This window comes from Pezoporus occidentalis, unplaced genomic scaffold (genome assembly GCF_034315485.1).
Source record: "Pezoporus occidentalis ecotype Australia unplaced genomic scaffold, CSIRO_AGI_Poc_V1 ctg174, whole genome shotgun sequence".
Lineage (NCBI taxonomy): Eukaryota > Metazoa > Chordata > Aves > Psittaciformes > Psittacidae > Pezoporus > Pezoporus occidentalis.
Genome location: NW_026913576.1, coordinates 1,085,827 through 1,110,827, shown reverse-complemented (window position 1 = coordinate 1,110,827; position 25,001 = coordinate 1,085,827). Strand labels below are relative to the sequence as shown.

At 36.5% G+C, this 25,001-nt stretch overlaps 1 long non-coding RNA gene across 2 annotated transcripts in view; it reads left to right on the top strand.

The window, feature by feature from the left end:
* LOC134161440 (uncharacterized) overlaps positions 1 to 25,001 on the top strand; it is an 87,101-nt gene that overhangs the window by 22,922 nt on the left and 39,178 nt on the right. For both annotated transcript variants that reach the window (XR_009963978.1, XR_009963977.1), the window contains exon 2: positions 6,877 to 7,056. This is a non-coding gene — a long non-coding RNA (uncharacterized LOC134161440). The remainder of the gene's footprint in view (positions 1 to 6,876; positions 7,057 to 25,001) is intronic.

Genomic DNA, 25,001 nt, shown 5'->3' with positions numbered 1-25,001 from the left:
TGCATGTTTTGCAGTGTGTGATCTCAGTCTGTGCTCCATGCTTTTCTGAAGGATGTCAAAGTCTAAATATTTGCAAGTTATGCAGATTGTGAAAATAGTACCTAACAGCAAGAGATGGACATACCCTGAAACATTACACTTGTGTTTAGGACTAATGCCACATCATGCTTATGTATTAGGGTTATGTTCACAAAATCTAAAACTTACTCCATTCGCTTAACAATATGGACAAATAATTCTCATACCTCAGCTTGAGGAAGATGGATAATTCATGTGAGGATTGTCAATGTCTTTACTGCTTCATGGCAAGGACATAGAAGGGACATGCAGGGTTGCTGAAGACACAGCAGAGAAACTCAGTGAAATCTTTGCATTGGCATTTAGTCCTGTGACTCCTGTACCTGACACATTGCTGAGGCAGATTGTCTAGATGATATGGATCAATTTGAAGTAAATACACAGGAAGTATTAGACCAGCCAGGCAGGTTAGGAAGGTCACCAGGACCAGATGGCATAAAACCAAGCATTCTGAATATGCAGTTTCCAAACTTCTGGCTAAGGGATGTAAAATGTCTTTACAAATGGACACAGAGCTAGAGGACCAGGACAGCTGTTGTATCTGCCATCTGTCAGAAGGGCTTTAAGATGATCTTGGGGATGACAAATTAGTAAGTCTGATTTCCATTTCCATTAAGATGGTGTGTACATTGATCCCCTTGTCTCAATGTATATGAATAAAAACAACCTGTTTAGAAGGTCATGTGTATTCTTGAGTTTAGTGACGTTTTCAATAATAATGTGGATAAATGGGATTAAATGGATATAACAGATTTTGTTTTCTAACATGTCTTTTGTCAGGTTCCCCACCAAAAGGTTATTAAAGAAATTATGCTGCCATGGGATTAGATGAGAGCTTTTTAAAGGAGAGAAATCAATGGATAGGACCTAATAATGTCAATCTTTCAGAATGGAGATTGCTGCTGGGACCAGTTTTAATCAGCTTCTTCATCTGCGGTCTGGAGAGGGCAATGGACAGTGAAATCTGCAAGTCTGTGGATAATAACAAATCTTCCGTTCTTATCAATGCCATTTTTTTCAATGCCAATGCCTTCAATGGCAAAGATCTCCAAAAGTACACCATAAAATCAAGCAGACCAAAAGTCAGCAGGTCAAGTTCAGTGTGAGTTAACACATTTAGGATAAAATAATATAAACAACATTGACATGATACTGAACTCAGAACCGGCATTTAAAATTCAGAAAGGGTCTTCCAACATTTCTCTGAAGTCAATGGCTCAGTGTTAAATGGCAGACAAAAGGCCACCAAAATATTTGGCATTTTTAGCAAAATTTGTTAGATTATCTTTAGGAACAGAGAACACCTGAGATGAGAGGACAAGACATGACTCCGTAAATTAGCTTGCCAGTATCCTGAGTTTCACATGCCCTTTTGTCTCCCTATCTCAGGAAAGGTGTAGCAATATCCAAAGAAGTATGGAGAAAACCAAGTAAAATGTTCAAGATAATTGGGCAGAGTCTATAAAAGGTTGGGACTCTTCTGGTTTGAAAAGAAGATATGACTGAGTTTCATGCAATTATGTACGGAATAGCTAAACCAGATACAGAATGGTTGTTCACAGACTTCTAAAACATTAGACCTATAGCAACTTGGAACCATTAAGGGTTTTGTTGAAAGCTGGTGAGAGTACTTCTTAACATAGTGAACTTCTGGAATCAAGGGTCACTGGAGAGTGTGGAGGAAGCTACTACTGAGAGGTTCAGAAAGCGGTTAAACAAAGTCATGGCTAACATTCTCACAAAGGTACCCTTTAGTCCTTTTAATACTGGGCAGGCATGTACTCAGTGACAATATTAATGAAAGCATTCTGGACACCAAGGACATGTATGAAGAGAATGAACTGCAGAAAGCGGCCAAGTTTGTGTGCTCTCTTTTTGCCTCTCTTACTGGAGGCAGTATATTAGGTTGGATGAGCACTAGCCTGTTCCTAAAGGGCATTTCTTACTTATCCTTGCTTTTATTTGGCCAAAGAATTTTGTATGTGGTTTCTTTTAGTGAATGCCTAATGCGTTCTTTTAACCAGATTGGTGTGGATATGTTGTCAGGTTGTTTAGTTAGAGACAGTTGTACTATTTTAATAATACCTTTAAACATTTTTGATAATGATAACATCTAAATTACTCAGTGGTTATGGTTATGCTTAGCTGAATAACCTGTGAAAAAGATTCTACATGGAGAGTTAAAAATAGTCAAATATTCCAATTTACAGTGCAACTGTGGAAAAAAAGACTAAATACCATTTTCTCTTTCCTGAAAAAGTAACTTTTATTTACAACACATAACGCAATTAAATCAATGGTTCTTCTATATGGTCTTAAAGTTGAGCAAGTGCTTCTGTGCTGTTTGGAATAGAAATAAAATTAGGAACATGTTAAAGCTCTGTCCTGCAGTCTCCTAAGGGAACACTGGAAAACATTCCTATAAAATAAATTAATAGTTTAAAAAACCCTATTATATACATATTTAGATTTGATAGAAAATAATGCTCACATAAACCACATAGCAATAATTAGGCTTATAGAGACAAAGCACTCACGGTATTAATAGTAATATGCAGGTAAATTTACTTTGTTATCTTGCACTCTTGAATAATCAGTAGGTAGTAATATTAAATTTCAGTATGACTCAATGGATTGCTAAATTTAAATCAGGTACTTGGATTTTCATTTGACATTCACTGAAGCACAGATCTCTTTCTCTCCCTCTCTTTCTCCTCCCTTTGCCTTCCCAATATTATTTGAATACTTACACAGCAAATCTCAGAAGTCATTTCAGACCAAGCATTGTGTGCAGAAAACATTTTGTAATAATTTGGAATACTAAACAAATCAGAGAAAATTTTCCTTTGGATTAGAGAAAAAAAATGTTGAATAAATTATATTTTCTGAATTATTTCCTCTCCTCTAATAAGCAGACTAGATTAAATTGAGAGCCCAGTATAAAACAGCCACTGGGATATCTGTTATCTCTTCATCCTTTTATCCTTTTGCAGTTCTCTTGGGAAAGTATACATGTATATGCTGCATGAAATGTTATTAACATTTATTTAGTCTCTCATCCCCTTAGGCTGTGCCTTTTTTGCTGCTCCTGTACTGACCATTAAGCAGCTCTTGTGGATGTGATCTGTCAAGTGTTGTATTTATACCTTCTGGAACACCTGTATTAAACTGCTCATTAGGTTTTGATATTATGTGACTTTGTAAGCCTCTCATAAGTTACAGTATCAATTACAGTTTAGTATAATGATGTGAAAAAGACAAGCTATTGGGTCTTTGCTCTAAACACTTGCCAATGTCTTTTAAAATACTAGCAGTCATCTCTCAGGTATCTGTCTTTCACTCTTCTTTCTGTCATAACTGTGTGTGAATAAAGACAGTAAGATTGCCTACCAAGAGTCTTGGAGGAAGCCAAGTGGAATCTTTTTCCTCTGACTTGTCTTGGTGGAAGGCAGTATTTGGTGGCTAGTGCTTTGAATGGGAAAATTAAGAGGCATGTTTCTGAAGAATGTTGGCACACAGATTATTTGAGTTACTGCATCAAATTTTATGCTGAAAGGTAGCACAGCGAGAAGGAAGTTAGGGTTTTGCACAGATCTCTTGGTTGCATTCTTCACCAACTACAGTGAAAATATTTGCCTGTTTGTACCCTGCATCTGTATAACAACACTAGCAAAGAGCAAGTACAATGTGCCTCTTACTCACTTTTCTATTTGACCAGAAGCTTCCACCCAGCTTTAATATTCATTTGTACTAAAATATTGCACTTGTTTTAAGCTTAAAGGCTCAAAACCTCAGCTCCCCATGGGAAAAGCATAAAGACTGTACTAGTACAAGAATCTCATTTTACTCTGCACCTCAACTGTCTCTCTCTTTTTATATTTTATGGTCCTGCAGTCCTTTGTACAGTCACACTGACTTCATTAAATTATGTAAAAGCACAGTTTGTGACACCTCTGAGCCAACCTGCAAGAGAATACAAAATCTCTCTTCTGCTCTCACCCTCACCCAAAATTAAATTCCAAAAATTATATGCAAATAATATCACCAGTCTAAATTTAATGAATGGTATCAAAGAAAGGCAAGGGCAAAGGCCAGTTTTATCCTCTACTAGGGCTTAAGAATTAGCACTAGAATTAGTATGAATTTGCATTACTAAATGGTCTTTGAATGACATGATAACTGCGTGCAATTCAGGTTTGTTGATATTTCTAAACAATAGCAAAAGATGAACTCTCTGCCTGAGGCTTGGGGCTGAAGCAAGATGCACCAAGTTCCCAGTCACAGGCTTGCAGGGTGACCTTGGCAAGTTACAGAGCATACCCATGCTTCAGTGTGAAATGGGGGATATTAAAACATTTCTAAGGTTGCAGAGGTATTGGTAAGGTTCAATTAATCAAAGTCTTTCAAGATCTTTATACAGAAGAGTCTAGATAAGAGCAAAATATTATCATTACTAAAGTGGACCTCTCCTGGGCACTTAATTCTTCATTTTATGTAAACTTTTTTAGCTTATATGCACTATCGACATGCAGAGCCATAGATCCTTCAGATCTAGTTTGTGTGGAGTTTGTCAAGATACAGCTGGTTTTGGTACTATATCCCTGTTAGGGTATGACGCAATACATCATAACAGCTCCATCAGAGCCGTTAGGGTGTAAGCTGTCAATGCGTAATAAGATTACGCTGCATTACATCTGGTGATACTCTAATAATTCTGAAGGAGCTACACTATCATAGAGTCTACAAAGCGTTCAAACCATGATGTTGCAATGTTTAATGAATTCAACAAGATTATTTTGAAGTTGAAGTAGAATATCTTCTCTACCATGTGTGAACAGCAATTTATTTTGTAAAATAAATAACCTAAACTTTCTTCCGTTTCAGAAACCCCCTAAGGATGTTCTCTTTGGTATCTTTATGTATTAAAAATCTGCAAATATTTCTATTTGCAGGTGAAGTTAGTTTTTGAAGGAAGGGTAAAACTTGCCTATTTTGAAATAATAGCCAAATTTATGCAAACAAATACAAATAACTGGCCTTAGAGACCATGGACTATAGGAAGTTTGCATTCATAATGGCTGCAAAGACAGGAACAAGTTCTAATATGCTTTTTGTCTCTTCAAAAAGTTGAATTTCAGAAAAAAAAAATTATACTGGTTTCCCCATAAAGTTAATTGAGCCAGGAAAAAAGAAACGTTCAAATAATTTGAAGTAAGCATTCAAAAAACTCTGCTGGTTGTCTAACCACAATCTAGGAAAATAACCAGAATTTTCTGTTTCAGGGGAAGACTATATTAGAAGGTTTGTGCTTCCTTGTCTGCGTAACACCTGAGCATTAACCAATCAATGGTGAATTTATTTTTCATATACCCTTATGGAGGACCTTTTATTGGAAGAACTGAAGTGCTGGCTTGACGAGGGTTGCAATAAAGTCTGTAGCAGAACAGGGAGATGTGGGCTTTGCTGACATTTTGATATCATCACCAGTAATCTACAATCCTATGTATGAAACTCTTGTTCACAGTATCTCATTATTCCTGAAATAACGTGTCCAAAGTGAGCAAGGTGACTAAACTACAGCAACAGATACATGGCTATAGATTTTGTATGGGAACTTTTATGTATGCATGCATGTGTGTCTGTACAGGAGGAGGTTGTGGTAAACTTTGAATAAAGGGAGAGGTGAAGGGAAAGTACAAACTCGGAGTGCTTACAATATTTTCAGGTCTTCACAGAGAAGACTGAGCTGAGTGGCTTCAAAGGAACTTTAGCATAACACTTGGCCAGCAACAGCATTAGTACATCTTCAGCAGGTCTGTAGCCTGTGGAAGTTATAGCCTCTCCTAAACAGATGTCTTGTGAATGTGTGAGCTCTTTGATTTTCTGACTCTGCATCAGAGGCAACAGGCAGGTTTATGATCAGAAAAGCTTAATAAATTTTCTAGGAATATATATTCCAAGGAGTACAGACTAAGAAGAGAAAACACTACTGTCATTTTTCATAATGATAAAGAGTCCTGTTCAAAGACTTTCTCATTAAAAATTAACTATCTTTTGGTGCAGGAAGAGAAGGTAAATAGGAAATGCATTCAGAGACCTGACACGCTGACAATAGCAACCACGAAAACATGCTGTGGTCCTTCAAGGAGAGGTATAGCACAATGAAATGAGGAAAAATACAAAAAAAAAAAAAAAAGATAAAATTTAAAATTTAAAAAAAAACAAGTGAAGTGAAGGGGAATGGCAATGATGTGACAGGTCGCATGAGTACAGTCTTTTTCTGTTATTAGGATGAACAGGAAGGTGCTGTAAGAAATTCAAATGCTTTGTGAGTATAGGCTGAAATAAGGAAACAATGGGCTGAAGGGAAGGCTCGCTTACATGTAGAAAGAAGTTGCTCATTTAAAAAGGTATCTAACAAATTACACTGAATTATCTACACTGCTCCATCTCAGAATTTTAGTTTCTGGCTAGAGTAGTCTACACAAAGGAGACCATGAGAAAAGTCAACAACATGAATTAAATCTTCTATTCAGGGACAAAATTGCCTTTCATAAATATAGGAACTTTCACTGAGATAAAAAGATGTGTAAAATGCTAGAACAGGCAGTGAAGAGCAAGAGTTTTAAGAACGAGCCTATCTCAGGTGTGAAATGTCATTTCCCTCACGTGGAGTTCTCAAAAACGTCATGGGGTTTTTGGAAGAGATCCCCAATTCTTCATGGCAAAATATTAAAAACTCAAAAGTCTTCTGAAAGTGTTAAAATAGACATTAAAGGATGCTGTTCTCATTTACAGATTTGCAGTGTCGAGGACAGAGTAACTTGAAGGAAGGAAAATTCAAAAGGCAGTTGATTCAAAGATCCTCCTAAACTGAGCAAGAACGCAGAAGAGCATATGCCTTCAAAAGCAACATTTGCTGAGACAGCAGGAATCAAATTCTTCCAGAAATTAAATGCTCCTTAGCCCCCAGTACAGGTTTGATTTATTTATTTTTTTTCCCCTTGGAAGGTTATTTTTGAACCTCAGTCCCCAGATGGTTAGAAACCTTCTTCTGATTTCCAGCCTAAATTTATTCATAATCAGTTTATATTCATTTGTCCTTGTGCCAGCACTGTCCTTTTGTTTTAGTAGTACATCTATGTTTTGTACCTATTTGTATAATAAATCATTTTGCATTACAAAAGATATTATCAATTTTTAAGAGAAATCACCAGCTGAGATTATGAAGATAAAATTTGTTGCTGCAACAGCTGTTTGATCATAAAGTTATAGCTTAAAAAGATTATAAATGCAATAAGATGTGTTTTCACATCACTGCAGGGGAAACTAACATGTCATATCTTTTTATTACTTCTTTTTATGATATTCAGTAATGAAATACAATTAAAATAAATTTCAGTAAAACAAATCTTGATTTCAAGAAAAGCAGACAAGGTAAAGTCATCATTCATTTATTAAAGGCAGGAGCCTGTGCATCAGCCTTGGTACCAGTGATATGATGTTCTTTTTTAGACCTGACCAATTAGTTACAATTGGTAGCAACATGACAATTAATTGGCAACTGAATAACAACCAGCTATTTTGGAAGTAGATTTGGACAAATGGATGTTTGTTGGAGGGAAATTGAAAGTGTCTGGGTGAAGGAATAGTGTTCAGGTCTAAGCAACCATACTGTAGAAATTATATTGCTAAGTTGTAATCCCTTCTGAGTAATGATAGTCCCTTTCCAAATGCCTGTGAGTATTAACAGTACTTGTTGCATTAGTATATTAAAAACACAACACTAATAATGGTTTCTAGATTTTCTGTGTTTCCTGTGTGGACAAAGAATGAAGAGTAAATGGCATTTTTTCAGAGCGTCTAGGAAATATTGCAGGGAATCCCTTGCAGCACTTTACCTTCTGTGCAGGACAGACTGAAGATGTGTGAAGTAGGTCATCAGAAACCATTTTACTTTGCTGAATGAAACACAAGATTTACCTTTCAACTCCTGTTATTAGTTACCTGTAGCCCCTTCAGCAACATCTTCTATCCACAGCTAGACACCTCATTCTCCACCCTGTATATGCCTAAGTGACGGTACTCTGTCAGTGCTGAGTTGGTGCCTCCTTTCTCTCTATCCCTCTGCTTTTCATCCTGCGTATTTACGCAGCACAGGGTCCTTCTTTATTAGCCTTTTCCACCTGAATAATGCAGAACAACATGACTCCTGACTTGAAGCAATGCAGGCAAACTAGTAGTCTGGTTCTCTATTTGCACTGTGTTTCTACATGATGTCCATGATTTTCTTCTGTGGACACAAGATACTAGAGATGTATCAGAGATGAGGACAGTGTATCTGCTTGCCTGCTTGCCCTATAGCAAGTAGGGTCATGTAAGAGTGTAGTGGTTTGTGCCCACAGCAGCTAGTCTCCCACAAGTACGGTGAGAGGTAAATGATGTATATTACTTCTTGTATTTTAGCTGATCATAAACATAAAGAGGATACAGCTGGCCAAAGGATAAACTAAACTCAAAGGTACTTGTAGCTACTCTGAAGATTGTACTATAAAAAAATCAGAAACAAACCATTTACTGAAGTCCTGGCTTTCATGCACTTGTGTTTGGCATTGTTATTTTAATCTCCAGACCCCATTTTGTGTTTCTGTACTGTTTGTCTTCTCTGGAAATGTTTAACTTCCTAGGTTAAAATTAGTCTTGTGTTATGGAGATGATAGTGTGCTAGGCTACTGGGATTTTTCCCTCTAAAGCTAATCTGATCTTTATCGGCAATTGCTCAACATCTGCATAACTCTGTGTCTTTTGAATGTCTAAACAATTACACCTGGGAGGCTGCCAGCTCATGGTAGTGATAGGAACCTCAGATGAATGTGAGAAAAGTTTATGGCCCGCTCAATACACTGTATTCACAGCAATATTTTTCAGGTATACAGATCCTTTTGGGCTTAATCCTATAAATGCCTTTCAAAAGGCCCAACTGCTGAGGAGCTGTCTCTTCAAAGCATTCTCTCCTTCACGTCTCTGAGCCTTCAGTGCATTCCACAGAGAGGCTGTTGGCATTAATTTCCTTCCATTACTGCCACATAACCTGTCATTTATTTATTTATCTGTCTGTCTATCTATCTATCTATCTATCTATCTATCTATCTATCTATCTATTAATTAATTAATTTTGTCCTAAAAGGAGGTTGAGGGGGAAAAAAGAGAAGCCCCCCAGTCTGTGCATTAGCTCTGTGCTCACCTACACTTCATTCACCATCTCCACCTTCCTCAGGGTCTTCCATATGTTTCTACAGTCTGGACTGGCCACAGAGTAATTTCCTAGGAGGAATGCTGGAATAAGTCTACATTTTAGCCTAAACAAACTCTACGTGCTCTACATGGTACTTTGAAGATGTTTTTCCCTGAAAGACAATGACAAATTAATTCCATCCAATGTTAATTTATGCATAAGACAACTTTGGAAATTAACAGAAAAGTCACCTTTATCTTCTGTGAGAACATATTCTGAAAAATATGTGATGATATCTTATTTATGCAGAAAACACTGGAACATTTTTTATTCTATAATTTCTGTATACAGTGGATCTTGAATACAAGTTTAATTTAATCAGTTTCTGGATAATGATGAACAATGCATATAAAATCCTCATAAATCTACTTAATACAATCAACAAGTTATCCTAATTTTGTTTTGAGTTGTCTGTTTTTATTTACATAAAAGAAATAACTTTAATAATAATATATAGACTCTGAATTGCAATTAACATGTATGTTATGTACTATTCTCCTTTTATAACAAATATTATTTTGCAGATGTATACAGCCTTTAAAATAGCTGAGAAAATCTAACTGATGCTTGAAACTGCATATTTTTCTTATGCAGAAAACAACAGAAAATGATCAGAAGTTATAGATCAATCTTCCTAGAAGATATTCAAATGGCCTAAAAGCATAAGTTTCTACGTATGAAGCATGAAGAAGAGATTCTGTTTATACGTGTCCTGTTCTAATTATCTCTTGTTACTTGTATCTGCTTTTTACAAGCATTTCTTATTCCTGCCACCATTTTGGACTGATCAGGCAATTTCTTCCTCTTGGGCTGAATGACTGATCAAATAAATGATGCCACTAGAGCCAGGGGGTATGCTAGAATGAATTATTTTTGTCAGAGTACATATTCACAGGACTGGCTCCAGGATGCTCAATAGAAAGGCAAGATACTAAACGTAATCAGTATGTTGAAGACTTTCAAGTACCCACATGGCCTTCCTTTAGAGGTGTACAATTTCAGAAAAAATCTTGGGTATCTAGGGTTCTTAATTGCCATCCATTTTGTTCGCCTCATCTAGTACCTTGGAGACCCAGTTCCTAGACACATCAGCCCCCTAGAAACTTTTCAATGCAGTGCTTGGCCAGATTTCTCTCCTAGGTTTGTTCACCAGTGCCAGCTTTACATAAATACTATTAAAATGGGTTCAGCTAGATGGGAAATGTCTTAATAGTGAGAGAGACGGGGCTACTTGATTATTTTCCAGTGCTGAGCACAGGAATGTAAATCTGCAGTGTAGATGCATAGTGCTGAGGCCATGCACCTCCTTGTCTGTTACGTATCTGTCTATCTAGTCCTGGAATACAGGGCTACCCCTGCCCCAGAACTCTTACATTAAAAGTAAGCAAACTAGTACATACTTAGATATCTAAGTTTACTGACTTTAAGTTTCATGAGAGACTACAAGGGTCTCTTGCAGTTTTAGTGTCCTTCAATAAATAGGGAAATCTGATGGGAAAGCAAACAGTGGAACGCACACTAATATGATTCTCATTAATGACATCTCCAGACCAAGATTAGAGAAGAATTCTGAGAGTGATTCTTGACCCTTTTTCTCTGAAACAATCTCATCATCACAGCGTCACACCTGATCTCAACTATCCAAAGGAGAGAAAATTGTTCTGTACAGTTCTGGTGTCCTCAGCGTAAGAAGGACATGGAACAGTTGGAGCAAGTCCAGAGGAGGGCCACGAGGATGATCAGCGGGCTGGAGCACCTCCCATATGAAGACAGGCTGAGAAAGCTGGGGCTGTTCAGCCTGGAGAAGAGAAGGAAGGCTGCATGGAGACTATAATATAGTCATAAACCCACAGCTGCACTCCTGCCAAGTTGGCAGAGGAAGGTACACGGTGTTTGTCACCTTCAGGCTTCCATCCTGGTGTCTGGCCAGCAGAAGGAGGGAAGGTGATTCTTTATAACAGAAAATCTGCTGGAATAAATTATGCTTTCTAAAGGGAAAAGAAAAAAAACAAAAGCATTTAAATCATTGAAAAGGAATAGCAAACAGGGGAAGTTCAGGTTAGATATAAGGAAGAACTTCTTAGGCTGGTGAGGCACTGTAACAGGCTGCTCAAGGAAGTTGTGAATGCTCCATCCCTGGCAGTGTTCAAGGCCAGGTTGGACAGAGCCTTGGGTGACACGGTTTAGTGTGAGGTGTCCCTGCCCATGGCAGGGGGGTTGGAACTTGACGATCTAAAGGTCCTTTCCAACCCTAACTATTCTATGATTCTACGAATCTAAAATTCCGAGGTCACCAGATTCACCCATGGAATGTTGAGTAAATTGAACAAGGTAGAATTAACATCTTCATTTATTAGGGTTTAATTAATTTTTATAAAAAACCAAAACTTTTTTAAAATTAAGAGTCATATAACTCTGACCTATCCTTTGATGTATTATTGGCAAAAAACTGAAAACTTCAGCACATATTACCTAGCAGCACTGAACATCACAAATGAAAGCCTTTCTTTTAGGAAGACATGAGGACAATAAGGTTCTGAATCTTATAGAAATAAAATGGTTTCTCATGTTAAGTTTTATGGAGGTGCAGTAGATCTTCTTTAATGACAAGATTTGCATAAACTTTCAAGAGCATGTGGATTTCAAGAAGCTTTTGACAATGAAAGAAAGGCCAGTTGAGTTTGTTATCAGAGGGTTACTGTAGTTCTAGCTACAGTAGAGAGAGGTTTACTGTAGCTATAGGACTCTATTTTTTTATTTTCCCATGTGGACCAGTCTAGATTTAAGAATTTTATTTATTTTTTGTGGCAAGAACATTCCTTTAATCATCCTTTTTATGTAATATTTTGCAACAAGTTGTGGGAAAATTTCACTCATCTGAGATTTTTGTGGTGAGATTATTTTTTCTTGTGTTCGATTAGTTACCTGTTGTAGCAACCATAGTTTTCCAAATGTTATGTGCTCAGAGACATTCATATTTATATTACACTATGAAGTGGATTAAAAACATAGCCATTTTTGCATAAGCACTGAATAAGAGTATTTCTATAAACAGAAATTAAAAGAATTTGGAATTCCCTTGCATAAGCCCTCTTGAGACACATTATCAGTGTAAAGATGTTTCTAGAAAGAGCATAAGTTAAGTTGTCTTTCTGAATCTAAATCCACACAGAATATTTATGTGTCACCTGTGTCTTGTGAGTATTACTTTTATGCTTAACTTATGAGAAGATCCAAGTTAAAGAACCCTATCAATTAAACTTTTATTTACTGTATTTTTTTAGGATTTTAAACACTCAGGTTGTAGGAAAAATTACTAAGAACACAAGGAATTATATAAAATCTTGAAAACTTAAGAAATTAATGCTAACAAGAAACTGAAATTTAGGTCTGACATTATTGTTATTATCCAGACTGAATAATATGTGAAATGTAAGTGTTATTAAAAACTGAATATCAGAAGAGATTTTAACATTCGTTCAGTTCCAGTTTGCTGTGGAAGCAATTTATTCACTATATTTCCTGGGTTACTCGCTACATGATACTGACCTCTACCTTATTTCCCAAGGGCTTAACATCAAAATGTACTGCTATAATAAGTTCAAAATATGTATATAAGAAACATTCTCTAATATTTTCAGGGTTTCTATGCATTCATGGAGTGAAGAGGGTCCTTACACAGACATTTATAGAGGAGACTCTGCTCTCTCTCCCATGCTGTGTCCACATTAAATCAACATAGAAGGTTAGGCCAAGATGATGTGTTAAAAGAAGCAGTCACCTGATGTCTGACTGTAAATAGGCTTCTTGTTTGAAACCCCAGGCAGTCTGAATTTCTCTGCTTCCAAAGGAGACAGTTATTAATTTAAATGAGGCTGTCCAAAGAAAAAAATTAAACAAAATAATTATTATAAAACCAAGATGGACATTTAGAGTATTCCCACTGCTACAGTGTAGTTGGTACTGTAGAGGTTTTGTGGAGAGCACATGCTTGGAAAACAGTAACAAATACTGGAGTTTTATCAAAACGTTCATCGTGGAGATTTTTTTTTAATGTTTAATTAAAGACATTTAAAAAACTTGATATGTTACTAAAACATCAACATTTTGCACTGAAGTACATTAGGTGAATGTATTCTGCATGGCAACTAGTTGACATGTTGGCTGTTTAATCATTAAGAGCTAGAGAAATACTGTAAAATATCTTTTGTGCATTTTTGATTGAGTTCTACATTCATTTCCTATCCCTTTTACACTTGCTTTCTACAAAGGTTTAACAAACAGGCTTTATTTGCACCATTTTACACAACAGATGACATTTATTCCTGTATGGAGGAAATACAGAAGCACACCTGAGTATAAAACTGACTCAAAATATAGCTTTTGCATTATTAGGGATTTACTGTAAGCTCTTGAGAGACTGCAGTCTCTTCCCCAACTGGATTAACTCTTCCTGCTGCAATGCAAGTTTGATGTCTCAAGATATAAAAGCAGCTTCAGGGATGTGCATCACTTCCAGAGATGGACAACAGCTGCGCCCAGCCTTCCCACTGAGAATGAGTGACTCTCCAGAGAAGGAGGTAGCAATGTCAAGCATTAACCATTAACGGTGGCTTCACATGCTTTTTCAGTGTTGTAGTAGCCATGGAAAATTTGCTGTTCAAGAGAATGAAGATGTATATAACAAAACACAGGCAAGTTTAAATAATATAACAGGTTTCTGTGGTGGTTTCCTTCTCCCGCTCCCCCCATCAAGTTCATGGCACTCTTATATGCAAAGACTTTACATAACAGTGAAAGAAAAATTAACTTCAGCTCAGTTTTCAGGAAATATATTCAATAGCAAGCTAATTTTGGTGGCTATGTATCCCTGAATAGCTATATGTCTAAAGAAGACAAGAATTAAAGGGTTCTAAAATTCCTTAATCTTCTTTATCTACTGCAACTCCCCAAGAGGTTCAAAACCTATTAGAAACCATGATCACAGATCAGAAAAATGCTCTGAATAATCTGAACTCTTACACTTTAATTCATGAAACTCAGAATTCTATTGTGATGGACAAATCTCTGACAGAAGCTGTTTGAAATCCATCTAAAGGAATAAAGCAAATAAATTCAGGGAAATCTAGGTTTACTCTTGCACATTCTGCAAGCAGAAAAAGCTAGGCTGGATGAACACATTGCTAATTGTGAATTATTCATCTCACTCTAGCAATCAGTAACATCCACATTAAACATTAAAGACCTAGATTCACAAGGAGAATTTAGGCACATAAATACCTCTTCAGGCAGTCAGGGTTGACATTTAAATGCTAGCGGTATTCAACACCCCCCCATTTCCCCTCCCACCTTTTCATAGGTGTTTAAAACTGCATACATACTCAAGTTTCTGTTGAAAAGCATCAGAATAACTTCCAAAATTTTCACAGTGGGGAGCTGGCATATACCTAGGTTTATCGCTTTTCCGTGTCAAAGTTCCCAGGATAATTCTTTCTTATCACAATTCTGATATCTGAATTTTCATCTTACAAAGTATACATTATGAAACTGTTTCACTAAAATATTGTGGCATTAGCCTAAAGCCTGGAAACTGACTTTCTGTACTGCTACCTGACTACTAACATGAGATGCAGAGTCCATCTCCAGTGTCAGTGGTTTGATAAATATTTAGATCCTACAAAGACACAAGCTTCACAAACTGAGCTTCAAGAAGAGAAATTAATTACAGCTATCTAGAATGTCTATAACATCAATACCAAAAATGTTTGGTTTAGGACTTTGTGATGATTTTATGACTCATGATGATAACACAATCACTTTTTTGAGCTTTAACCCTGATCTTGGTACCTTCTTTTGGTTTGTAGGAGGGCTGGCTAATAGCATGTTGATTAGTGATTCCTACTACATTCTTTTAGATGTGTTTCAACCTCCAGTAGAAACAAGTGGGCTGGGACCCCATGTTTCTTCCCCAGGGTGAATAGTAATCTTCTGGCAGCTGTGTTTTCAAAGTGACTTGACTTCCTCAGTTACTGAAGAGAAGTCTCAAGTTCCCAGGTTTAAAAGAAGGTTAATGGTTATGGGTTGAAAAAGGAGACTGGGACTTCATAGTAGCTCAGCTGATATTCTGTCTCTCTTTTCGGGTGCTGTTCAAGCCCACAAATTTAGAAACACTTCTTTATATGAAATTTTGAATTTATACTACCTTTTTATGTATTTTCTCTGAAGTGAGGTGATGATTGCTCAATCTCTCTTTTATCTAATATTCTGCCCCTTTTCTAGGGTTGGGTTTTTCCCCTCTTTTAAGTGTGAATAAAAAAAAGTCTTTAGGCGGCTGATTAAATGCAACCAATGTTTTCGGGGGTATTCAGGTAAAAGGATAGGACAGTACTTGTTAAGATAATTTCAGTGTTACATATGAAAGATCTGTACATACATCATCTAATCAAACTCTCTATCTTTGTTTTACTTTTCAAAAAAAGAGCCCAGAAATGAGCTTTATGGAGACTGGGTTTTCCTGAGAATTTTTTCTTCCTCTTCTCCTCCTTTCATCTATTTGGCCTCAAGTTGCTTGGCCAATATTAGTCCAGAATGGGTCTGATCCCCCATTGTGGGAGCATGTCTGACAGACGCCGTAAAGGAAGTGGTGGAACAGAAAAGCTCTTCAGTTGTTTACAATTTATGCTTCATAAACTACTTCAGATTATAAGAGTATGAAAAACCTCAATCCTGGATATTTACATGACTTGAATTAATAAGTTCCATATTAAATGTTGGAATTACAATGGTACAAAGCTGCAAAAAGGGCAAGAAATACAATGGAAAGTCAACAGTCCTCATTTAACTTGTTATCCTACAGTGGGGTGAGAAAGCCGGTATGAGGAAAGAGAAAAGCAGGAGCAAAAGCATGATGTGACCCAAACCTCGAACTCCCCTTTGAATTTTAGCACTTCAAGCATAAGTGTGCAAAAGAAATATTTAGTCACATTTGTTTAGTCTTTAAAAATATTTCACACAAAAGTTTTTTTAAATGTAAGAGTGTTAGCTAATGAATTCCAGAAAATGTCTTTAAAGCAAAATAAACATTATCATATCTGACTGGAGCAGCTTAAAGACTTTCCAGCTTTCCAAATAAAATCTCTTATTTATATATGCATAGAAAGTCATTTTATTGAAGCCAGAGACTAAAAGGTAGTTCTGCTTTATTAGAAAGTGTGGGAATATTGCGAACAAAATCCTTCCAACAAATGAATCTACAATATTTGCTATAGATATGCAGTAACTGCTAAATTGAAAGATCTGTCACTGTAAAAGAATTAATAATATCACATGAATTGGACTACATTTGAACAAATAAATAATGTTCACTTTAACTGAAGTATAATGACATCACAAACAATAATTGACTTTTTTTTCTGTTTTTAGTACATGATTAAAACCTCCATGTAGTTATTCCTGTTGACAGACAAAAATTGTAAACAAGAAATTGTCCGGCTTACCAATGGGACAATAAGTCTCTGCAAAATTATTATTTTGTTATTAAATCACTTTTATTCTAGGGTGTAGTATTCACTTAATAGCCTTTCTGGTAGATCTTACAGGCTTATTCTACTGTAGCTGTAATGGGCAATTTCCATGTGCAGATATGCTTAAGGTTGTGCAGAACATGGGTTTTGGAAATAATGCTCCATGCCAAGATGTTTCATAGAATATTTATTTTTGCTTGTATTATTAAGCTCTGAAGATACAGATTTGTGAAAGGGATGAATGCCTGTATGATGATGGGAACTTGACAAATATTAATAGCCTCGCTTGAAAATATGAGACAGCTGTTTCAGCTGGTTTCCACATGTGATTCCAAATATTGTGGTGTGATGTGATCACTATATATAGTACAGAAACCAATCTCCAACTCAAAAAGCTTCTAGAAAAAGACTTCTTCAGTTGGAAAGTAGGTGTTTAGGGCAGGGGAAGCCACTTTCAAGTTTGTTGACTTCTGCTCTTTAAGTGGATTGTATCAAGTTCTTGAAATGTGATATCTTTACTTTAAAGGACTGAGAAATATTATGAACTTTTCAGATCATCTCCTATTTTCAGTCATGGTATTCCACTAATGTTTAAAATAGGAAAGCATGTATGCTTTGCTTAAAGCATCAGCTTTCAGGTTTTTTAATGTGTTTGAGCAAGAGGTTATGTGTGATAGGGAGAGAAGATAGCCCACTTTTTTCACCTTGATCAGCCACAAGCATTCCATTTCAGCACAACTTAAATTGCATGCATCTCCAAGAATGAAATGCTGTATGCCTGTCCAGCATGACTAATGAAGCTGTGTTTTTAACGGATGAAGAGTGCAAGTGTCTGGTGGGAACAAAGTGGGATTTTTAGACTTTAGAGCATAATACTGGTTACACACCATCCTCCTTTAAAACTCTTTTATTCTGCTTAGTATATTAATTTTATCCATTTGCAAAGTCACAGGTCAGGTGTATTTATGTTGTATAATAGGTATGCTATGTCATGCTGAAATTCTGGTTCCCCCTCAGCATGGATACGCTACTGTACTACATACAGCTCCTTCCTGCTTAGACTCAGGTGCCCTTGTGTGGTAACCTGGGAATGTGATAAGAAAAAGGAAGGGGCTAATATTCACCCCCCTGCACCTACAATAGAGCACTCCCAATGTCAGCAGTATAAGTCTGACCTTCATTTTCAGCAGGACTGTCTATACAGAGAAGCAACGAGGAACAATTGCTTCAAACAAAAATGGGTTCAAATTCTGCAAGCAGCAATGATGTTCAGTTACTGAAAGATGAATCTGTCAGTCTCTGGGTCTGACTCCCCTTTTAGCCTTATGTATTTTTAAAACTGCCTTCCTGTTGTGGTTGACTTGTGCAAAGGAATAAAAAGAAGGAACTAGTTTCTGGACAATCAGCATCTGAACCATGTGCTGTTCCAACCCCAGTGCAAAACTCCCCATTTCCCCTACTAGCCATGTGATAAATGCCACATAGGCAGGCAATCATTGTGGAATCAATTTGATGCCTGGGTCTAATTAATCACACCCATAGACATTGCCTTAACCAACTTCTGCTGCTGCCATCAGGTTATGCAAGCACTGTCAAGATTTGCTTTGAGATGGCGATATAGTCTGCAGTATTTATTGCTATGAAAGATCAATGCAAGATTTTAAATATACGCATTCATAATTATTTTAAATCTATGAGTTTATGTCCTTTTTTTCTGAAAACAAGGCCAAGAAATATGCATTCTTTCTTTAGAAAGAAAACTATTGAGATTTTTTCTGTGTCAAATTAAAGCAAATTTTAATACTTTTCATTTTAAGATGCTTTTGACATAAGTCATGATCATATGGAGATGCATTTAAGGACAGAAAGTCATAGTCCATCTCCCATAACAGTAATGATGTTCTAGGCAAAGTCACACACACACAAAATTGTTGAAAAAACTTTTGCTTTGAAGTGGCTAAAAGTCAAGGATAACCCAGGTCAAAAATAGTTATATCGAATAAATCTGAAATAAAATACCTTAAATCAGTCAAAAAAGTAATGTAGGAAAATATATTGCAGAGTTAAAGAAATAAGAGTAAAGGAATCACAACTTAAATACTGCTTCTCTCTTTTCATCTTTTTTCCTGGAACCATATATTATTTGTTTCCAAGATGAGCAATACTTTTCCATGCTAACTCTGCTCACAAGTGTCACCAGTTTGCAGCGGCAGCCTTGCAAAACTGGGCCTTGGAGATTGTTATAACAACCACACAAGCAAGCTGGGGGTCAGAGGGTCTTTTGGTTTCCAAGGCCGGGATAGGACTGTATGTATTTTACTGAATCTAAACATAAAATGTTTGCAAGCCCTTACAGGCATTAATCAATTCAGCCTTTGCACTGTGCTAGTATGTGCTTGTTTTAAAGGTTTGGAGGGTAGTACAGCTTTTCAGCAGGACAAGTTTTGGAAGATCAGATAGCTCAAAGCCAGGGAACACACTGAGGCCAGAGGCTTGGGAATAGCTGTTGCTAGCTGAAAGCTCTTTTCCAGTGAAGAATAGTACTTCCAGAGGTGAGGGGAATGTGACTAATCTTTGATTCTCTGGAGAAATCATTAAGAACTTTAAACCTTAATGATCAGCTGATAACTACTTACAGTTGCAATTAATATCTTCAGATAAAGGAGCGCTAATAACTAATAGCTTTTTGGTTTTAAAATCAAATATTAAAGTCTGTTGAATTGCATGAGGGTTACTTCCTAGCCTTAAAGGCAATTTTTTGGTGCTATATGCAGCTCTGGACTTTCAATTCCACCTCTATCCTCTTTTTATATAATCATGGTTAATTTAAGCCCTTAAATTTTCTATAGGAATCTGCCCAGAACAGTGATGTCTCTTCACACACATATTTTCTTTGCCCATGTCTAAAATATATTTATTTATTTATTTAATAAACCTTTTTGCTGAATTCCTCTGAAGCTGTTCCCTTAAAGAGTTTTCGGCTTAGTTTATGAAAATTACACTTTTAGGTTTTGACTAAGATTGCTTTTGTGGTTGCTTGCTAACTTCGCAACTTTAGAAAAAACAATCAATCAAGTATACTGATCAGCATAAATATACATTTGCTCAACATCCAAAAGGTAAATAACTATGTTGCTGCTAGAGAGGTAAATGTTTTCTGTTCATTTTGTGTTTATTCATTTAATTGCACCTGCAAAGGCTTAGAATCATTTAATATCTGTTACTATTGCTAGATGTTAAATACAGATAAAAAGAAGGGCTGAAAGGAAAATGTTTGGTCTGCTTCTGTGATGGTATTCACATATGCTCTTAATCTAGCACTTGCTTCTTTTTTATAATTTGACACAAGAATTAAAATCCTGAATACTAATTTTCATATGTAATCATGTAGTTATGGTGTGTCAAAAGCACATATTCAAATTCATTATAGACTGAGAATTCAATTACTGAATTAGTATTTCTGGAAAAAATTGTTAAAACTTCAGAATTGAATTAAGGTTAACTTCAAATATCTTTCTTTACACCAAAGAGCTCAAGGTCTGCAAAAGAAATAGGATGGTATTCCATTCAAGTGGGGACATAAACACTTCTTCCAAAACTAATAAATCTTCAGTTGCTGTAGTATGAGGGCCCTTCTTTGCCTGTGCATCTGTAATGGGCCATTTTGTTCAGTGGAGCTATGCAAATTCACCTTAACCAAGCATCTGGCTATTAGTGTCATGTAAATTAGGTACTAATAGCAGCATAAGGCCATTTTGCCCATTTTTGTGCCATGGTGAAATTATTACCTACAGCATATGGCCCAATTTGGATTACTAAAATAATGAGATTTCTCTTACTTCCTAAGGAGAACTGTTAATTCCAGACTTTGATTATGCTCTCAACTGCAGACTATTTCCTTGCAGTGCAAAAATATTTCTTAGTTTCCTTCGCTTTACCTGTTTCTACCTCTCTCTTCTCCATAGACTGCTAAACATTTTGTTCCACTCAACAAAATTCTCTCTTATTGGCTGGGCAGGTCACTATGTTTGAGCTCTGGCCTATTAAAACGAATGTTTCAAGATAGAGAAATGCAATGATGCTGTTAGTGATATGGGAATTTTTGCTTATCAGATCATGTTGTTTTATTTTTCAAATGCTTTACTGCCATAATCTAAATCCTCTTCTACAAACTTAACTTTGTGAAGGAGCACTTGTAGAAGAATGAGGGTTACTTTGGCACAAGATCAAACTCTACAAGAAAAATTCTAGCCAAGCACTTAGGTTAAATACTTGAAAATTTTAGGCACTGGGTTTGAATATTCTTTCCTGGGTTCAAACATTCTTTTCTGGGTTCATAGGACATTCTGAGGACATTCCAGTATCAATGCTTTTTATGGCCTCTTTTGCACACTTTCTAGGCAAAAACTGTTTTCCCAGTTGTAGAAATGGGAATTCAGAGCTTCAGCTTTCCAAGAGCAGCTGGCATCTTAAAGTTCCCAGGAAAACTTCCCTGAAAATTCACCCTATCACAGCTCTGGCTTATAGTTCATTGCTTCTGTGATATTTGATGGTGAAAATAGTCAGACCTACTAACTTTGTGGAGCCTCCTGCATTTTAGTTAGTGAAAAATCCAGAAAGAAAAAGAACTAGACAAAACAGGAGAATATGTCAGTTTTCTTAACATACTTGAATATTTTTGGTCATTCAGGAGTCCAGGCATTTCAATGTAGTACATACCTTCATATATTTTGACTATCCTCCTCTGAATAGTAGATTTCCTCTTTCCTTTTACATTTCCTTCCTTTGTTGCCTGTTTCCCACTTTCTGACATGCTGACAATTGAAAAGTCTCTATCTGCCAGAAAAAAAACTTTTACAATAGTTCTTCCACCATGCTCAGACTTCTTTTTCTTTTATACCTCTTCAGCATTTCCAACATTAGGTTTAACTTAATGTGCACACTCCAGGTAGATTTGATGAATCTCAAACTGACCTTAGCCTCTCTACTAATTATTCAGAAAATCCAGGATGACTAATCCAGGTATCTTCACAGCAGCTATCTAAATTCGAGTAGATGAATTTTGCACCTGGGCTGAGTACTGGCCAGCTCAAATACATCTGCAAACTTTTCTCAATCCTTGTAGATATTTGCTGGGATCAAAGACTGCAATCAAATTGCCCTTGTTTGGAAAACTCTGCAAAGAAATAGGTCCCACCTGGAAATGTTACAAGCTAGTGTGGGAGATGCAGCAGTGAGCCCGTGAGAGGATGGCACATGCCTACTGCCTCCAAGTGGAAGCATGCTTCCCCTTAGTGCAGTTAGCTGGCCGTTCAGGAGAACTGGAATTGCGTGGAACTTAGAAAAAGCCACAAGCCTGAATGAAAAATTTGCGTAAAAGAAGAGAAAAACACAGTGCAACATGAAGTACATTGTATTAGATATGTGTGGGAGGTCAGCAGGGAAATCACACCAATATGAACAGAAGAAAATTATTTAACACCAAAGTTAAAGTTCAAAGCAACTGAAAAAAAACAGTAAACAAAATTCTCGCTGAAGAGTATGCTCGGTTTACAGGAGCTTGCATATGTGAAAAGACCTTAATTGCCCACTCCCACCTACAAAGCCCATCAGCTTTGTAGTCCAGACTTTTACAGGAGAAGAGTAAAGAGAGCACTTATTAAAGAGCACTTAGCAATACTCAGCCAAACGGCTCATTCAAGTGGCTAATACTCTCAATCCTGTAATTTGGTGCCTAGAGTGCTTTGCAAAAATGCTAAACTATTTGTTGAACTGTCCATTATTGTGTGGCTGAGATGATACTCGCCTAAATTGCTACCAAATCTCATAATACAAACTATCCCCTGCCTAAATTGCTACCAAATCTCATAATTGATCTCTGATCTCTAAACAAATTTAGTCAGAGAGTCTCAGGGACACTGTGGTTCAAAAAAGGACAGGAACATGCTGCTACACTGATCTTTCAAAAGTCTTTTCCATAGTAGCAAAGAAAAATATTTCAGGTGATGAAAAAAAAAAAAATTCATAGTTCACTACTCACTTGTATAGAGAATTATGTAAATTGCATAATTCCCTCAGTTCAAAAAGATAGTGGTGTGATGTCACTTTCTTATAGTAAGAAACATTATAAACTATTTCTTTAATAAATATATTATAATATTTCATACTGCCATTTAATAAAATGTACATTGCACACACAGAAGTATACTAGTGGTTCAGACAGGAGTAATAACCCTGTTCTGTACTTCAGTGCTCCCTTTGTAAGATGGTACCTTTTGATGTTGTATTTGATAGTTTCTTCTACACAAAACTTGATTAATTTTATTTATAATTTAATAAATAATTTAATGCATAGTAAGCAGAGTCTTTGAAAATAATGTTGTCCACGGAAGCTACACATGTATTTTCTTTGCCCTTTTTGGGATGTATTCAGAATCTATGCCCACTCTTTGTGTATTTTGAATGTGTTTTGAACTAGTCATGTCAGCTGACACTCAAGGTTTTCCACCGGATTTTAAATTCTCTTTGCATCTAGGAGTGTGTGAGTGCTTAGGAACAGATGCAAAACTAAATATATATGCTTAAGTACCATGTTGAGTACTATAATAGATGTTTGACATATTTTATATTGTCGTGGTTTAAACCCAGTCAGGTAACTTGTTCACTCACTCCCCCCCCCACCTTTCTTTCCCTCCCCCTACTCCCTGAGGGACGGAAAGGAGAATCGAAAAGAATGCAACTCCAACAGGTTGAGATAAGAACAGTTTAGTAACTAAGGTATAACACAAATCACTACTGCTACCACCAATAATAACAATGATAAAGGAAATAACAAGGGAAGAGAAGACAACACCTCAGCACCAGCCGATCGATAACTCGCCCCCCCAGCCCGACCAAGCACTGACCGATACCTCCTCCAACCCTTCAGTCTACCAGCCCTTCTGGGTAACTCCCAGTTACATCCTGGGCATGACGTGCTGTGGTATGGAATACCTCTTTGGCTAGCTTGGGTCAGGTGTCCTGTCTCTGCTTCCTCCTGGCTTCCCCTCCTCCCTGGCAGAGCATGAGGCTCACAAAGTCCTTGGCCAAACCAAAACATCATTGTTATCAGCTCTGTTCCCGAGCTGAAAGTCAAAACACAGCACTGCACCAGCTACCAAGAAGGAGAAAAATGACTGCTACTGCTGAACCCAGGACCTATCCAATTAAATCTTAGAACAAATGGTAGCTTTGGAAAGAAAACAATAAGAAAAACTCTGATGGTAGTAAACTACAAGGGCACTGTTTCTTCCTCTTCTTTCTGAATATCATGTTTGATTTCAGAGATGCTGATAGGACTCTATGAGATTCAACAGATTGCCTTCATGTCAATAATTTTGTTTCTGGTTTTGTTTCACTCACAGAGTTTTGCTTCATTGTAAATTTGAAGAGTATCAGTTTCTTAAAATAGAATTAAACTGACAACAGTGGTTTTGTAATGTTTAGTGACTAAAATAATTTTAAACTATAGAGTTTGAATGGTTTCCATAACCTGAATCAAGTTTGCTCAAATCACAGCTTGATTTTCTTAATGGTTATTGAAGTTTATTGACCTATGGAGAACCTCTAAGTGTTTCAAAGTACTCAATTTATACTCCTAGAAGAATATAATTAAAGCTAAAAGCTTAAAAACATTTTTAGCATAAAAAAAATATTTTTTCCTATACTTAATCACAAATTAAGTAGCTGTTATTTAAAAGGTCTCATTATACCTTCCATCTTTCAGTGAGAATTAATAACTCCGGTTTAGACACTATAGTTACATTCACAGCTTTAGTCTTTTCTTATTTTAATCAGTTTATTATTGAGTGTCCAGTACACAATGTATTTTGCATGAGTTTACTAGCTTAGTTATTTGATTATCATTCCAGTAAATTGTAATTCCCTAATCTGCAGCGAACAGTACAAAAATGTTCTATGTGCTACAGAATAGAGAGGCAATACAGAAATACCCTGCACTTTTATAGTAGCCTGTCTAGAACATCTGCTCACTAATCTAAACATTATATTACACATCTGGATTGACCACAGTGTATTACTGTATTATTACTGTATTATTAGACAGT